This window comes from Chlorocebus sabaeus, chromosome 22 (genome assembly GCF_047675955.1).
Source record: "Chlorocebus sabaeus isolate Y175 chromosome 22, mChlSab1.0.hap1, whole genome shotgun sequence".
NCBI classification, from domain to species: domain Eukaryota; kingdom Metazoa; phylum Chordata; class Mammalia; order Primates; family Cercopithecidae; genus Chlorocebus; species Chlorocebus sabaeus.
In genome coordinates, this window is record NC_132925.1 from 95,782,466 (window position 1) to 95,797,669 (window position 15,204).

The window sequence follows — 15,204 nt, forward strand, 5'->3', positions numbered from 1 at the left end:
TCAGAGTTTGCCATCAGCCACTGACTCTGGCCAGCTCAGGAAGTCTGCACGGTGGGGAGTGGGTGATTCAGCGTTGGACCCCCAACTCCAAGATCCTGGTTCAGCCAGCTTGGGAGTGAAGTCCAGGAATTCACCCCCCAACCCCAAGGATTCTGATAAACCAGACTTGGGAACTGCTGCTCTAAATCTAGGGCTCTGTTAAAAACTGACGTTCCTGATGGACCTGAGTTCAGTGGGAGTCTGATGTGGCTTTGACTTCTGAAGAAAATTAAATTTTGCCCATGTGGCCAGCACTGTTTGTGCCTAGCACCTCCGTTCCTATATATATAGGGTGCGACTCTTGGCTTAGGGGCTTCCTTGGGTCAGGAATGGGAGCAGGAGTGTGTTCAGGCTGCATGTGGCCGGCTGGGGGCCAAGGAGTTAACATTTCCAAGGAGCATCAACCAATGACGGACAGGAGTTGGTGGATAAACACCCGGCTCTCTGGCGCCCTGGGTGGGATAACCCTGTGATGTGTTCTACACCAGCTCACAGAGGTCCGCATGTGCCAGCAGCAGTAACCTGATGGATAACCTTTAGTGGCTCCCTTCCTCAGTCTCTTACAACGCTTCCTGGACCACCTCCCAACACTCAGCAGTGCAGTTAGTGTCAGTGTGAAGCGTATTCAAGTCCACTCATGGTTTTTTTTTTTTTTTTTTTTTTTTTTTGAGACGGAGTCTCGCTCTGTCGCCCAGGTTGGAGTGCAGTGGCCGGATCTCAGCTCACTGCAAGCTCCGCCTCCCGGGTTTACGCCATTCTCCTGCCTCAGCCTCCCGAGTAGCTGGGACTACAGGCGCCCGCCACCTCGCCCGGCTAGTTTTTTTGTATTTTTTAGTAGAGACGGGGTTTCCCCGTGTTGGCCAGGATGGCCTCGATCTCCTGACCTTGTGATCTGCCCGTCTCGGCCTCCCAAAGTGCTGGGATTACAGGCTTGAGCCACCGCGCCCAGCCTCCACTCATGGTTTTGAATGGGTGGATGTTATGCTGTTGCCAGGATGGGGCCAGGGCGAGAGGAGAGAGGCACCCTCCGTGCTGATCCTGCTCTCATCTGAGCTAGACCATGGGTGCTTCTGAGGTTCTGCATCCTGGGCATCTTGCCTGCTCACTCCAGACCCACCCTGACTTTCAGGAAATCAGCATATAAAACTCAGACAAGACAACCTATCCCAAGTAGATGTTTTCCAGAGTGTGCTCTATCTATATTTCCTCACTGCTTTTTCATAGACAATCACCCTCTAAATGGAGGACCTTTTGGCTTCCAAATTCTGAGGTATTAGAATCATTCTACATGGTCAGTAAAGCACACATGTTGTTGTAGGAATTTAAGACAGCACGTCTACTTTAAGATGACGGCAAAAAAACCAAAGGCAACCTGTAAAGCATAGCCTACCTTGGCAGAAGCCTTCTAGGTGAAAAATAAAACCCCTAGTTCAAAGAGGCTGCCTGGCCTGCCGAGCTCAGCCTGGAGTTTATTAGCACAGTTAATATCGCATGCAAATAGATTTCCCTGCTTCGGTCATGCCAGTCGATTAATTCAGCCCCTTGTCTGCTACATCTTTATCCTTGGCAGGTTAATCCTGCCAAATGCCTTTGCTGTAGCACCTGTCACGCTGTGCCTATGTCCAACAATGCAGTTCTGCTAATCCTGTTGTATCAGCTTTGTGGCCCTGTCTGGTCAATCCAATGGTGGAAAAAGCGCATATAAGGTTTTTGCCAAGATCTTTCTCCTACTCTGGCACCTACCCCTCCTTTTAAAAAAAAAATGATTTCAATTATATGGTTTGAAAGTCAACCACAGTGCTGGACGCCAGCCAGTGGCCATGTCTTTCGGACAAGGATGTCACGGCGCCGCTCAGCATGCCTCCGAAGTGTTTCTGGCAGCCCCACCCAGCGTCAGCTAAATATGCTAAGTGAAAAGGGTTAAAACAGGAAGATCAGCTAAACATCTCTTTTCCATGGCTGGAAAATCCTGTCCTGTCCTGACACCAAATAGGTTTCACGTTCCACCCTCACAGTTACCATAAAGGACGAGAAGGGCTTGAGGATGGAAAGCATGCCTGTCACTTGTTGTCTTTGGTGCTGTCCTCTTTAAGGCTTAGTGGAATCATTAACATGAATTATTAGATGAGGCACTTCCCTTCCTGCAGTTGCCTTTGTCAGGTATTCACCTGACACAGGGAGGAGCTGAATCTCCAGGCCCCACAGTGTATGACTCTTCTAGTTCGTGTCCCCGTGCGGGTAAGAGCCTGGGAGCTGGACCACTTCTACCTCTGTGACACCAAGCATGTTGCTTTACCTCTCTGGCCTCATTTTGCTCATCTGTAAAACAGGCATAACCATAGCACCGGCCACACGGGACTGCTGTGTAAGGATTCTGTGTTAATACATGTCAATCACTCAGAACAGTGCTGGTACACATATAGCAGGCAGTGGGTACATGTAAGCTGATATTAGCATAGACTGAGGAATTTGTCAAAACTCACTGCCATTTGTGTAGTACATATGCAGAGTGCATCATATTCCACATGGGCATATCTTTTAGGGTCTTCAGATATGAACTGCACTCTCTTGCCTGTGAATTACAGAAATCTGGCTGTGAGGACCCCTATCTAGTCTCCATGCCTCCCACTGGTCTCTGTGTTACCCTGGTAGCCTTTGGTGGATGTGAGGAAGCATTCTGGGGGTATGAGCACTGGGACTGTGATTAGGTTCCCCAGGGCCTGAGTCCTAGCCTGCTGCTATGTGACTTTGGGCAAGTTACTTGACCTGTGAGACTCTTACAATCCCCACATTAGCAATGGCGAGACTTGGTTTTACACAGCAGGGTTATTGTGAGGATTAAATAAAGTACATGTGAGGTGCATGGCATGCCGCTGGGAACACTATAAGTGCTCCATAAATAATAGTCATTATGGCTATGGAGCCCCTGCAAAGCACCTGGGCTTCCCTCTCCAATTCTCCATCCATCTGTCTCCTCATCACCCCATAGCTTTCGTGTAGATGTTGTGAAAGTTATGTGGGACTGGGGAGGGAAAGCTGCCAGCATGGGGCCCGGTTTCCAACGCAGACTCTAGGGATGAGGCGGTGCTCACTGCTGTTAAACCACAGTTCAGCCTGGCTGATTTCTTGCTCCAAATAGCCTTCAGCTCCATACAGTCCTTTTTGTGTTACTCTAGTCTAATCCTTGCTAAGACTTATGAGTAGTTTTAAATGATGGTGTGCATGTATAGATTTGAAAGCCCCATGTTTGGACAGAGCTCAATGTGCATCCTGATGTGAGTGCCTAGGCATCATTATGGTAACTGTGAGGGCAGGACATTAAACCTATTTGGTGTCAGGACAGGATTTTTGCCCTCCGTGTTAAAAGTGTTTTGCTACACAAAAGAGCTGTATGCTTCCCTTGCCAACCCAGCCACTGAACACTGCCTTTTCCCTCCTGCTGTTCCCAGGTGCTGCTGGAACGTCTAACAAATAAACTATTATCATTAGTTGAGCACTTACTATGTTCCTCTTACCAGCCTGGATGCTTCACATTCATTATCTTCTTTTTTTTGAGATGGAGTCTCGCTGTGTTGCCCAGGCTGGAATGCAGTGGTGCGATCTTGGCTCACTGCAAGCTCCGCATCCTGGGTTCATGCCATTCTCTTGCCTTAGCCTCCTGAGTAGCTGGGACTATAGGCGTCCACCACCACATCCAGCTAATTTTTGGTATTTTTAGTAAAGACAGGGTTTCACCGTGTTAGCCAGGACAGTCTCGATTTCCTGACCTCGTGATCCATTCACCTTGGCCTCCCTAAGTGCGGGAATTACAGGCGTGGACCACCATGCGTGGCCCATTATCTTCTTTAATTGAGATAGTACTGTTTTATCAATTTCCCACTTAAGGAAATGGAAGCTTGGAAATGACAATTAGCTTACCCAAAGTCATAGCTACCAAGTGGCCATAGAGACCAGGGACTTTCCAGGCCACACACCACATCTTTGGTGTGATGCCATTTCAGCTGCTGGGCATCAGAGTCCAGGGTGGACCTCCTGAATTACCAACTCTCTTTGTCATTAATTTTTTCCAAGGTATAGCTATGCCACATGCAATATTTTCCTCCTCCTTTAATTGTTTTGATTAATCCCGTACTCAGGTTTTAATTTTTCTCCTGGGGGGAGGATATGGCAAAAACAAGACTCCTTTTCTGTAAAAATTAGGAAATTCCAGCATCTTAGCACATTTCATCCAGTGTGCTAAGAGTACTCTCTTGCCTGCCAATTACAGAATTAGCAGAAAGGACCCCTATCTAGTCTTCATACCTCCCACTGGTCTATACATCCCAATTCTAATCCTATACATCTGAATTCTGTTGCACTGATCTTAATCTACTTTTCATTCACCAATCTCTTGAATAGAATCAGTTTGCTAATTAAAACATGATGGAATCAAGCTATTTGCAAAATTAGGAGTTCTGACCCTCTGGCCTCTGTGGCCCAGGTGATGTCCTCTGAGACATACGTATGTGTTGCCTTGGCGAGAATTCATGCTGAGAAGACAGTCCATTCATCTTAGGTCTTGCTTAACTAGCAGAATGTAAACATCTCTGAACTTTGCTTACTGGATAAAAGGCAGCATTAGCTTCTCATTAGCTTCCCATTGCATTTCCTCCTGCAGGATCAATCACATATCCAGCCCAGACACGTGGCCCCTGCTTGTAATTAATCTTGGAAAGGCGTAGCTCTTCTGTGGATGGATTGCTGTATTTGAGCGTGGCTTTCAGAGGGGAGAGGTGGGACAAATAAAGGCTGGAAGCAGAATAATAAGCACTAGTGTTTGCGAAGTCTGCTCTGTGCCCTGTGCTGCAGGAAGCTTTTTTTAGTGGTTGATTCACTGTCAGAAAATTTGCTTTTGCCTGAACGCGACTTAGCATCAGGGAAGGAATTTATGATTTCTTCTTTTCCAGAGTGTGAACTTCATGCCTTAGGTAGTTGCGTCTTCTTCTTTTTTCTTTTTTTTTTTTTGCCAAATTGAAGTTGTCTAAATCCTATCTTTTGGGTGGTTCTAGAGTTATACTCCATACTTTCAACCTGTCTGAGGGGTGGAAGTGCTTGGGTTCCTCTCTTCACAAGGATTTAACTGTGATACTTTCATACAACTGAAAGAGACCTTCTTTTGACCTTGTTCTCAGAACTCTGCTTTTCTAATTCTTATTTGAATTTTAAATGCTTTAAGGTGGCTGGATTTTTTTCTTTTTTTAAAATTGTGGTCATCTCAGTTACCAGGCTGGTAGAGGGCAGCTGGGAAGGCAGTAATAACAAGGAAGTGAAGATCCCATGAATATTGATCATCAGAGATGGCTAGGACTTGAGGCACTAAGGATTGTCAGCTCCTTGCCTTTACTGAATAGTATTTGTTGCTATTTTGGAAACCAAGCAAATTGCAGAAAAACCTTTACAGAAACTCAATTTACATGAAATCCACCTAAGGAGTCACATCCCCAAAAGCTCTAGGAGGACCGTTTGAAAAGGCAAGTTTCCTTGCTGCCCCGAATATCATGTGTGAGACACACTTCATTTAAGGGTCATGCCCATTGTGTAAAAGGAGGTGCATCTGCATTATCTCCGAAAAGGGATTTCTTCTGACAAAGCATTTCCCTCCCCCACAAGCCTCGAAAGTCATAGACAACACGAGGATAAAGATATACTGACAATGGGAGGATTATTTCCTTACCTGGCATATGACAAATGCCTATTAATAAGTGAACAAGACAATCCTGTCTCCATTTTCTCTCAAACACCCTGACCTTGTGGTCAGTACTCATGGGGTTACTGACCTCACTTATCCTGCTGCCTGCCCAGGACCCTGGGGGTAAACCATCCCGGCAAGCCTGAGACTGCCCACCCAGACAGAGGGGGCTCTGAAGGGGGCCCTTGGGCTCTGTCCACAGGAGCAGGTAAGCTGTTCTCACTTCCTCCTGCATGCCCGCCTGTTTTGCCTCAGCTCTCGCATTTCTGTTGCGAGAACTCAAAATGCTTGCTTGTCAGACAAAATGTATATCTGGAAAGTATATTTGTTTGAAAACTTCACTGGCATTGAGACCTCAAAGGCCTGGCTGGGCATTTCTGGTTAGCAGCAGAGACCTAATTTTTCTTTTTGAAAGTCCTGCTTCCTCCCCACAATTCCTGGTCTTGGAGCTCTGTGAAATTTCATAAGTTGCTTCCCCTTCCACCATGATTGTAGTTTCCTGAGGCCTCCCCAGCCGTGCTTCCCATACAGACTGTGGGACTGTGAGCCAATTAAACTTCTTTTCTTTATAAATTACCCAGACTCATGTAGTTCTTTATAGCAGAGCAAGAACAGGACTAAAACAATATGTTTGTATTCTCTTCTCTCCAGTAGTTCTCCCAAGAAATTCTCTCTTTAAAAAATGCAGCAGCTAATAGAGTTTTGGAGGAAGAAAACCCTTTAATGAAACATGGTTTCATAGAGTAGCAGTAAGGGGAAGTTCTGCTTCTGAACAAAATGAGTTACCTCAACACCACCATAAAATACTCAGGGAAAGGTAACCAAGAACAGGCTTCTGAGAACGAATGAGTCACCCTCTCTTACACTCTGCAGCCTGAGCTGGGAGACACTGGCACACACCTGCTGACACCGGCAATGACTCACTTCAGTCTCACCTCCAGACCTGTCAGATCTCCTGGCCATTATTTAGAGAAATCACTAGCAAAATTGAAGGACAACTCACAAATCCATATCACCCTGTAGTTCTTAACCAACTTCTGGGGGCTGGGAGCAGTTGCCTCATGGGGGAGTCCTCTCCCCAGATTCTAGGCCAAGGCACAGAGGTTGTCACTGACTCTTCCAGAATGTCATTATTGGAACAGCTCAAAGATCCACCTCTGTTCGCCCCTGAGGGAGACACAGGTGAGTTGGAGCTGGTGAATTCTGGAACTCTGGCTCTTTGTACCATACCTCAAAAGAGCCTCCAGTCCTGGGGGTAGGGGGTAGCTTTCCTGCAAATGGATGTGCTCACATGCCTGGGGAAGGGGCTTATTCAGATGCACAGACAGGAAGAACAGGAAAGTGGGAGAGACCAAGGCAGGGGACAGAATTCAAGGGGTCCATGCAGCTTCCTTGGTAATATTTTTTTAAAAATTATTTGTGCAATTATTTACTGACATAACTGAATGAGGAATGGGTAGACAAATATCCCTGAGACTTTGCTCAAAGTAAAACACTTCCATAACACTAGGTATTACTATTTTAATGTTAACACTGAAAGACCATATTCTGAGACAGCGTCTGAAGCACAGACAAGAGCAAGGACCCCTTCCCCATGGGAAGTGAATCCCAGGGACGGTGGAGAGAGGCAGGGACATGAGTTGTGTCTCCATGCCCCAGAGCTGACCACTCCCCTGACTTTGCTGTGTTCTACAGCCTTGTAACACCGGCCAGTGCTCACTCTGGGCTTGTTTTCTTATTGCTGAGATGGAAATAACAATACCCTTGAGCCTCAAAAGCAGGCTATCACGTGCCTGGCCAAAGGCCATGGCTGTAGCAACTCAGAACCCGATCATATAGCACAGAAAAAACCTGCCTACTGACCTGTTGGTGCTGCTGAGCCTCTCCATCCTTGTTCTGGACACAAATTGAGAAGTCCAAACTCATCCTTCACTCTGCAAGAAATTTTCAGGAATCAGTCACCCTCTAGTCACCTTAACTTCAAGGCAAGCCTTTTCAGACTCAGCAAAAGCAACCTTGGGACTTATCTGAACTTCATAGGGGCCATGAAAGATGGTCCACTATATAATGGACCTGCCATCTTAACCCTGGGCTAAAAAACTGTGGGTGGGGGTAGGTGGTTGAGGGGAGGGAGGGAGGGTGTGGTAGGTGAAGAGTTCTGCCTGCCTGGGCACTCAGTGCTGGATTTCTCCCTGCACTTGCACATTCTTTAACAAAGTGGCAGGGCACAGCTAACATTATCATGCACCCTCAAGTGCCTCTTAGCTCATTTCATGCGATGCTTCTAGTGGCATGCTTTTATGAATCTTCGAAGCACAGGTGGTGAGAGGATGAAGAGTTTCCTGTTTTAGGGCTGGGTGCTCTCAGACTGTGTGTGTTTGTGACACCATTCTTTCCTCCCCCCTTCTCCCTCCCATTCTACATCACTAGAAAGAAAGAAAAAAGGATGGGATACTCTTTAAGACAAGCAGCAAGCCCACAGCTTAGCTGATGTCATTCCTTTGTTCCTACTCCTGGGGGCTAAGGCAATAGCTACAGACCTGGAGGCAGGAGAAGGGGGACTTTCAAGTAAAGCTGAAGAGAAAGGAGTGAAATGAGAAAATCTTTAGCAAAGCTCATCTTCTCAGCTGATGATATGGTTTCACTTCAGTTCTCCTTGTCCTTGAGAGGCAATAAAATGGGATGTGACAAGATGGGAAGTAGGTCACGGTTTTGTCCCCATCTTGCAGATGGGGGAAACTGAGGCAGTGGAGCTTAAAGCAGCCAATTAACCTTTATGAAACCACAGGTTGCTAGGGGCCATACATATTTAGCAAACATCTTTAGCTTTCCTTTGAAACTAATGCTTTTAATTTTCTTGACTCCTATAATGGGTCCAGACCAGCAAAGTGAAGATGAGCAAGTCAGCTCCTCCATGACATTGATTCAAACTAAGTTGGCAGGGGCGTTAAGATGAGCACACTGCACTCTAGGAGGTCTGAAAGGGGCTCTTGCAGGTACACTCTGGGTATGTGGGATAGAAGGAGAAAGCTCAGCAACACACACCTAATGATTAGATGACAGTTTCTCCATCTGTAAAATGGGATGACATTCTCCTTGGCTGGTAGAGGGAATAAAAGATAATCCTTGGGCTCAATCAACAGTCACAGTAATTGGCAGCTCACTAACAGGTGTCTGTAATACCACAGAAATAAGCCCAGACACCAAAGTGGGGAGTTCCCATCGTCAGCTCTGTCCTGAAAGAGTGGCACACACTTGGCACATTCATTCTAAATTACGCCCCTGGCCTCAGGGTCCATTATGTCAAAGGATAATGTATTTGTGGCACCCACTATGTCCTTGGAAGAGGTTTTCTCCAGGATGTGGAAGAAAAATTTAAAAGGATCAAAATAGAGGTATCAGTTGATTCATAGCCAAGATAGGGTATACAGTGTTTAGGTAGTTGTAGTAAAAGCAAAGAAAAACAATGGAGAGAGGAAACATCACACAACTCACACTGGTAGAAGACCTGGAGAGCAATATTGAAAAACATTTTGATGCCCATTAGGTAACTGTGCCCACTCTGTCCCTGGCAGTTAAGTGCCTATCTCTGGTCTCTGACACATGGTGATCCTATACCATCTCCACTGAAATCAGAGAGCCTATCTCAATGGCAGCACCCCCACCAATGTGCCCAGCCTACAGAGCTCAACCACCACAGTGATCTCCCAGGCCAATGGGGCTCCATCAGTGACAGGCTGCTCAAGGCCTTACTGAAGGGAGTATCCTCTGAGCCTGCTCCAGGGACAGAGTGTGAATGTGGGTGTGCAGGGCGCACATGATAAATCGATTCCCACATCCCAGCCTTCTAAGCCTTTGATTCCATCCTCTTACATGATGCCAAGGAAGTTTTGGAAACCACATGGAACGTAGAACCATTGAGTCTCACTTTCAGCTAACCAACCAAACTATCTCTTGGAGCCACTTCCAGCTGCTCAGCTGACACATACAATTCAGGATCTCTCAGGATCATCTTTGGTCCAACATCCTCATAATCCATTCCTATTCACATTCTTCAGGTTTTCACCAACACAAATTAGCAAAATCTTGCAATCCTTTTGTAGGGATGCCCCTCCTGCCCTGGGAAGCAGACAATCCCCTGCCTCCCGCTTGGTGGAGGGTCTAGGCTGAGGCAGGGCTCCTGGGCTGCAACCCTCCGGCTCCTCTAGTGACCGCTGGTGTTTCTGCCTGCGGAAATGGTTCTTCAGGAAGCAAAACTTGCTGACAGAGACACTCTGCTCTATTTTGGTGTTTTGCCAGAGATTTTACTTTGATTTAGAAACTGAAGAATCCCTCTGATCCTGAGAAGGTCCCAGAGGAAAGAACCTGAGGAGACACCCTGCAGCTTTCTGGCCTGACAAAGCTGCTTTTCTGAATTAGTCTTTCCAGGACGGGGCTGAAGACTCAATATTCACCTCACTGGCACCTTAAACTCCCACCTTTATACTCCCTCCAAATGCAAGAAGACTTGAATTGTTATCAGAGACAGACTATAAAAAAGCAGCAGTAACTGAGTTCAGGGCAGCTGAGGAGGGCTAGAGATACCTGGCTTCGCTGGAATCTTCTGCAATCCCTCGGTTGCAATAGCCATCTTTCACCAAGCCTGACCGTGCCTAGTGCTCCACATACCCCCTCCCCAAGCCTTGCAGCAACCCTGAAAGGTGGACATCATTGCCCCCACTTAATGGGTGAGGAAATGGAGACTCGGCCTCACTCACATGCTTCCCTCTGCCTCCACCATTCTCCCAGTGATAGTGATGACAAGCCCGGGAGGCTGGCGCTCATCCCCCAGATGCCGAGACAACAGTGTGCCTCTGGATCATGATGGCGGGGAGTGGCTGTGGGCTTCTGGGTCAGTCACAGGCATTTGGCTTGTGCTTGAGCCATAGTCCTCCTGTCCCCAGGTGTCTTCAGGGAGTATGGCCCTTCCTTTCCTCACAGGCAGGCAGGCTGCCTACTCTCCACTGCTTTTCCAAATGCCCCCGATGAAGACGGGAGACTGATTCATGCCATTCCATTTTATTCATGTTTTAGAGGCACCTCTTTAAAACTTTAGTTTTGAAAAGCCTGGAACTGGCAGCAAAATGGACATTCCTGGTTATCCAGGAAGGTGAAAACTCACACGGCCTATGAAACGTACATGAGAAAATGTATGATTCCTTCAATGCAAAGTGATCCTCTGCCAAGTGGACTCAGTTCTCGGAAATCATGTTTTATGCTTTGAGACGAATCACTGACCGGAATGTGCAAGGTTAAAAAAATTTAAAACAGGATTCAGCATCAGTGTACAAGTATAACCAGAAGGTTGTTTTATCAACCTTTTTTTTCTTTTCTTTTCTTTTCTTTTTTTTTAAGCAAGTAAGCTCAATTCCTGAGTTACTGTTGGAAGCTTTCCAAAAGATAAGGCTTCAGTGAGAGAGCTGGACTTTGAGTCAGACAGACCCATCAGTCTGCCTTGCTCTGGCATCCCTAGCCATGCAGGGTCTTGAGCAAGCCAGTGAGCTCAGTTTCCTTTGGGTGAGCTAGGGACAGCAACCCCTTCAGAGGGTTTTTCTGCAGATGAGGTGGGGGAGAGGGAATGAGCATGGGGTACATAGGAGAACAGAGGAGCCCAACACACCTTAGTTTTATTCCCCTTGCTCTTGGGACTTCCATTTCCGGAAGATAATTTTTCCACACCTCCCAAGAATTTATTTGATTCAACATCTAAAAAGGCTGGGTTTGATACTACAAAATTTGGTAAGCAGTGATTCCAAAAAGCAAACCAACAAGAAACATGTAAGCACCAAAGCTGAGTCAATGGGCTGGTCACTGCGACTGTGAAGGGAATACCAATGTAACTCACTAGACTTTGAATACAGAGAGATGTTGTTCACAATGATTACCAGACAGAAGTGTTCCCTGTTACCTACACAACCATAAAATTAGTCAGCAATTTCCAGTTAAAGCTCCTATTCCAGGCAGTAAGAGAATAAGCGAAAACCAAATCCTCCCAATCAAGCTTAAGAACAGGATAAGAGAAATAAGTACATTGCACATGCCAGTTGTGAGGAAGGTGAGGATTTAAATCCCTGGGTGATAGAATTCTGCTGGCGCTTCAGTTTTTATCCTACTCTTCAAAATTACCCCACACTGGGAGTTCAGAATGCAAAATTGCAAAGGCAGTGATGTGCGGGGAAATGAGATAACAAGGCTCAGCTTGTGGGTTTTGCAGCGTCGGGTTTGTGTCAGGATGGAACTGGCTGGAAAGTGTGACTATTGAGAGACTTGCTGCAAACTTTCCAGTTGAACCAAAGACTTAGACCCCAGCAATGCAGCCGGCCCCTTCCACTGGAGAAGAAGCTGCCTGGCAAACATGCAAACGCGAAGAAATCCTTCTCCTAGTGGACCCAGCTCGTAGAAATCATGTTTTCTGCTTTGAGCCTAATTATCAACAAAGGGTCATCTTCTCTGGGCATCCTGATTTTGTTTTTGGTTCACTTTCAATTTCCATCATTATGAATCAAATTAGTAAGAAGTGAATTATGAACCAATCTTCCCCACCCCTCCCCTCCACACACAGATAGCCCCCTCACCCCCCATTTCTTAGGCCTTGCTGCGAGGATGAAATCTACAAGAGCGTAAGTGCCATTAACTGACATTCATCAAAACACTCTCCATTGTTCGCAGACATGAGCAGCCGAGAGGTGGAAATTACTTGGCATTTCATTTTAATCTGTATTGAAGACTTGCCTGACAAAACATATTAAGTGTAAGAATTGCCAGCTTGGGACTGAAGCTATGTTTATGGCTTGCCCCGTCTTTCTCTTTCCTAAAGGAAAGGAAATGACACTTCCCCTCTCTTTTCCAACCTTCTGCAGCTTACCACCCCACCCCCACCATCCCTGAAACCTTAACATTTAATTTTCCTTCCTGAGTGAAGCTTTTGTTAGAGGTGTCTATAAAATTATAATAAACATCTTGTGCCTCTGCACTGGCGTCTGAGATTAAAAAAACAAAACCCAACAAACTCTGCCTTTAATAGGGTGTTATCAGCAGCATTTCCCTGGGGGAGGTGCGTCCTGGCCATCTAACTGCAGGCCACACTGAGCTGTGTGCTTCTCTGGAGAGAGACTGTCACCAAATGCTTCTGACAAAGAATGGATGCCATGCTAATGGATGCGCATAATTACCAAGGGACAATGATTCTCCCTGCTGAATTTTGACAGTCATGGAGTGCAATCGTGTATATATCATGCTTGCCACTACAGTTCATTTTCTTTGGAATCTCAAGTTTTTACTTTTATCTTTGAGGTTACTTTCACATTGTGCTAAAAAAAAAAAAAAGGCTCTTGCAGATGGAAGATTGTTTATTTTCTCCTCCTCATTTGGGTCTGTCTCTGGATTAGGAGGCTGCTCTTGGGGTAAGGCACCATGTGAGTGGTCCACACTTTCTAGACCATAGCTGGCCGCATTTAGGATTCAGAAGAAGGAAAAATGGTGGCGGACCCATGGCGTAGAGGTGGGAGGGCTATTAAGGTCACCAGGGAATAACAGGGACACTCAGGTTTTGCCAGTTTTATGCTTTCTTTGCTTAGGAACCTTACAATGTTGCAGACTGGTGCTGCTCAGGTGTGGGAAGGGTAGAGAAATCCTGGTCCATGTGTCGTATTGTACTGTGATAAAATCTGTGCACTGCGCCACTCAAGGGACCTCCTTTTTGAACTTTTCCCTCCAGAGGTTAAAGGGCTACAAATCCCTGAAGGCAGGAAGTTTGACCTTCTGACCATGCTTTGTTGACCTTGGTGAGACTTATGTGGGCCCCAGTCTCTCCAGGGAGGCCTCTGTTGTCCCTCATGGGCCACCTCAGCTGAAAATGCAAAAAAGGTGTTCATTTCAGCTCTGCTATTGGGTATCTGCCATTTACAGGAGTTCTGGAATCAGGAGATAGCAGAGGAAAGGAGAGCAGTGCCCTGTGTTCCCCTAAAAGCAAGGTGGGGGCATCAAAGCCCTCCAACCAGTGCTTTCCTGGCCTGGGGCTGCCCACATAGTCCATGGATTGCAGGACACGGTGAAGGTCAAAGAGAATCTGAGCTTTGTGCTATGGCAGGACTAAGGAAGCCCTTTTCAAACTATGGAGAAGCACCACATGTAAGTGAGGTTGACCTGGCTGGATGCGGTGGTCCTGTCCTACCAAAGGCATGAGAACTGCCTTGCTCTCTCACTCCCCAAATGAGTGCCTTAGGTTAAGTTTTGGTGACAGTACATGCCTTTTATTGGACAATGTGTATGTTCTTTTATGTACTATACAATATAAAATTGCTCACAGCTAAATTGATAATACAACTATCTCTGGCATCAGCCTGAGGAAAAGAATTCATTTCAATGGCTTAGAGAATTGTTACCAATTAACCCCTGAACAGATACAGCTGTTCCTTCCTCTCATGCCCAACCCAAGCTAGCTAGATGCATTCCAAAATTCAAACCTTAGCCCAAAGATGTGACCTTTTGAAAAGATGTGGGAAAAATAATGCCTACAACCTACACTGTTTAAGGTTATAATTTCAGTCTGTTACCTTTTCATTTTGAAAGATAAATAATATATGAGAGACTTGCATATGGCCCGATTTTAGGGGCAGATGTAACTGAAATGGTAATTACTAAGAGTTACAGAAATCATTGAGTTAACTACACAGTACAGTATAGTCACATCATGTTTAGAAAGTATAAGCAAGATGTTATCTAATCTAAATTTGTTGTACCATAGTTCTGATTTTTTTCCACATAAAGATTAGGTTAAACAAATCATGCTCTATTTGCTTCCCCCTGAATGAACTAGAAGTCTTTTTCTTTAGTAAGTAAGTTCTCAGATTATCGAACGGGATCATTCAGTTCCTTGACCCCCAGGTTATGCCTGTGAGAGGTACACACCTTGTCTTGTCTCCAAGTAACTTAGCATTTCCTAAAGAGCTCCTGGGGTCTAGCTGGCATCTCCCCTAATACTTACCCTGGATCCAGCCCAAGGGAAAAGAGGGAACAGACAAGCAGCTTGTGCAGAGGAGTACCAGAGCAAAACCCATAGTTAGAGAGGGCTTCCTCTCTGAGAAGACAGACTGGGAAGCCAGGGTCTGTGCCCTAAGCATTTCCTGCTATCTTCCATGTTAACCCATTTGATTTTCACCATAATGCTTATCTCCATTGGGAACTATGAACTTCCTGTATTTATATCCTAGTCTATCACATGATTCCCACTGGAATATAAACTCCGTGGAGGGTAGGGATCTCATCTGACCTGTTCATCTGTACGTCTAATGCCAAGAACAGTGCCTGGCACATAGTAGATGCTCAATAAATGCTTTTTGAATAAATAAAAGACTGAGAAGCAATATATTTGTTCCAAAGAGCTGCTCACTCTTCCC

At 45.9% G+C, this 15,204-nt stretch overlaps 1 long non-coding RNA gene across 3 annotated transcripts in view; it reads right to left on the minus strand.

Moving 5' to 3' along the window:
* LOC103228631 (uncharacterized) overlaps positions 1-15,204 on the minus strand; it is a 125,285-nt gene that overhangs the window by 12,231 nt on the left and 97,850 nt on the right. For all 3 annotated transcript variants that reach the window (XR_012090656.1, XR_012090655.1, XR_012090654.1), the window contains exon 3: positions 7,631-7,701. This is a non-coding gene — a long non-coding RNA (uncharacterized lncRNA). The remainder of the gene's footprint in view (positions 1-7,630; positions 7,702-15,204) is intronic.